This window comes from Gekko japonicus, unplaced genomic scaffold (genome assembly GCF_001447785.1).
Source record: "Gekko japonicus isolate JY-2015 unplaced genomic scaffold, Gekko_japonicus_V1.1 scaffold1291, whole genome shotgun sequence".
NCBI classification, from domain to species: domain Eukaryota; kingdom Metazoa; phylum Chordata; class Lepidosauria; order Squamata; family Gekkonidae; genus Gekko; species Gekko japonicus.
Genome location: NW_015172043.1, coordinates 338,428 through 341,350, shown reverse-complemented (window position 1 = coordinate 341,350; position 2,923 = coordinate 338,428). Strand labels below are relative to the sequence as shown.

The 2,923-nt window shown below is 44.7% G+C and overlaps 1 protein-coding gene across 1 annotated transcript in view; it reads left to right on the top strand.

The window, feature by feature from the left end:
- TTC26 (tetratricopeptide repeat domain 26) overlaps window positions 1-2,923 on the top strand; it is a 46,407-nt gene that overhangs the window by 32,794 nt on the left and 10,690 nt on the right. The window lies entirely within an intron of this gene.

Genomic DNA, 2,923 nt, shown 5'->3' with positions numbered 1-2,923 from the left:
AATTTTTATTTTGTTGGTGAATTTTAATATGTATGACAGTAAGCTTCAAATGTAATAGATGTAGCCTATATAGTAGGCAAGCATCACACAAGAAGCTAATCTTGCCCCAACACCAGTTTGTGAAACCAGACAAGATGCTGGGAGGTCCAAGACTGGAGCTCCAACTTCAAAAAATTATCATCAGGCCCCCATGGGTTTTGATCTGCTCCATGGCACAGGCAGGAAGGCAGGCTTATGTGTTCTCCCACACTGTTTTCCTCACCTGAAACAGCCCTGGAGAGCCACTGTTTGTCCTGATGAAAAAATTAACAGTATATATAGGCACCCGTGTGTTTGCCACAGTGGGGCAAAGAGTTCCCCAAACTGGGGAAATGGTGTTAGAGAGAAGGCTCAAATGCCCTTCCCCACTACAGTCCTCATTAGAATTGGAGGTGGACACATACCTGATAATTGCATTTTTTAAAAGAAGTTGGGAGATCTGAGCTCATAGTTTCAACTGTCTTTGACCCTGAAGCAGCAAGAAAAATATTTCAACTGACAACAAATGGTAAAATATCCCATTGGGATGCATTGCTGTTGAAGCAATTATTTCTTAACTTTCTTGCATTCTGGCTTTTTGCTATATAAAATCCATACTGCAGTTTATTCTTAGTGTTCTTTGAAATAGGTGTTGGGCAGCTTTCACAAAGGGTGGATCATCCAGCTGCATATAAATATCTGAGTAAAGTAGTTTCAGGGGAATACTGTGTTGGTCTGAAGCAACAGAACAAAGTTTGAGTCCAGTGGCACCTTTAAGATCCACAAAGTTTTATTCTGGGTATTCTGCATGCACATTTATTTATTTATTTGTTTGTTTGTTCATTGCATTTATAGTCTGCCCTCCCCACGAGTGGGCTCAGGGCAGCTCACATTGCTTGGCACAGTGTGCCATGATTCATATACACATTTAAAACATTAAAACATTTAAAACAATCAGCAATTTCAAGTCAAAGTGCACACAGTGATTATTAAGCAAGATGGCGTGCCATATAATGCAGGCTCAAAGCAAATACAGGCTCCTGTTCTTCAAGGTGGTTTGGCTCGATCTCAACTACAGCCAGCCTGCACTACAGATATTAATAGTGGTCATTGATGGTAATGTGGGTGACTCCTAATTAAAGGCCTGGTGGAAGAGCTCCATCTTGCAAGCCCTGTGGAACTGCACAAGATCCCACAGGGCCCTGATCTCCTCCGGGAGCTCATTCCACCAGTAAGGAGCCACCACTGAAAAGGCCGTGGCTCTAGTAGCCGCGAGCCTGGCCTCCCTGGGGCCTGGAATAACCAGTTGGTGTTGCGCCCCTGACCGTAGTGCTCTCTGGGGTATATACAGGGAAAGGCGGTCCCTCAGGTGTGTTGGATTCTGGCCATATAGGGCTTTAAAGGTAAGTACCAGCACCTTGAAGCGAATTCAGTATGCTTTTGGCAGCCAGTGCAGTGCCTTGAGCACCGGCCATGTGTGTTCCCATCTAGGGAGACACATCAATAGCCTGGTTGCAGCATTCTGCACTTGCTGCAGCCTCCGGATTTGCGCCAAGGGCAGCCCCATGTAGAGAGCATTACAATAGTCTAGCCTCAAGGTGACCATTGCGTGGATCACTGTAGCCAGGTCATTGCGATCGAGGAAGGAAGCCAGCTGCCAAACCAGCCGCAGATGGTAAAGGGCCGACTTAGCAGTGGCTGCAACTTGGGCCTCCATTGCCAAGGAGGGTTCCAGAAGCACTCCCAAACTCCTAACCACCGGCACAGGCACCAGTGGTGCTCTATCGAAGGCCGGAAGCGGACACTCCAACCCCGAACCGCTCCAACTCAAGCACAGGACCTCCATCTTCTCCGGGTTTAGCTTCAGCTGACTCTGCCTGAGCCAACTAGCCACTGCGTGCAATGCCCGGTCCAGATCTTCCAGTCTGGAGTCCGATTGCCCAACATCAGATAGAGCTGGGTGTCATCAGCGTATTGGTGACATCCCAGCCCAAACCTCCGGGCAATGAAAGCTTATACCCAGAATAAAACTTTGTTGGTCTTAAAGGTGCCACTGAAATTTTGTTCTGAGGAAAGCAAACTATGAAATGTACTATATTTAGATTGTATATGGTGGGATTGACTCATATTCCTCTATAGTCACAACAAGCAGCTGTGAACAAGATCAGGTTAATCAAATAGAATGCCACTTATTGCATAGGAAGACCAAAAGAAATCAAAGTTGAGATCTTCTCTTTTATAATCTGAACAAAATGTATGTAAGAGTCAGTACCTATGCTATAACTATCTGGCTCATCTGCAGCAAACTGCTTACTCAGGTAGTCTAGTCTACTCTATATATTGCCACATAACTATATTCACAGAAGTTGCAGTGGCAGCTTGGGATGGCCGCAAACTAGTTCACAAATGAAAGTTCATGGACTTCCATAAATTTGTGGTAATTCGTGAACGGCAGAAATTGGGTTTAAATGGCTCAGAGCCATTTAAACCCCTGCTTTCTGCTCCCTGCCACTCAGCTGTTTTTCATGAAGAGCAGAAAGGTTTAAATGGCTCTGAGTTTAAATGGATAAAAACTCAGCCAAATGGCTAGGCAAATGCAACATATCAGCTAGCTCTAAAATCTGTTTGTGTGTACTTATCATTGGCTGCCAAGAAAACAAGCTGCACTGATAAGTGGCTCATGAGCTTGCATATCTTCTTTTCCCTGATAACTCAGCAGGAGTAAGTGGACTTTTTGTTTCTCAAAATCCTTTTAATTATGTGCAGTTAACCAGTTTTGTTCTACAGGATCTCCAAAAAGCAAGCAAGCTGGCAGTGGCTATACCTAAGCCTTCCCTCATCTTCCTCTTCTCACTGCAGTATTTTATTCTTGCAATACTGTCTTACTGTAACACTGCTAAGGATG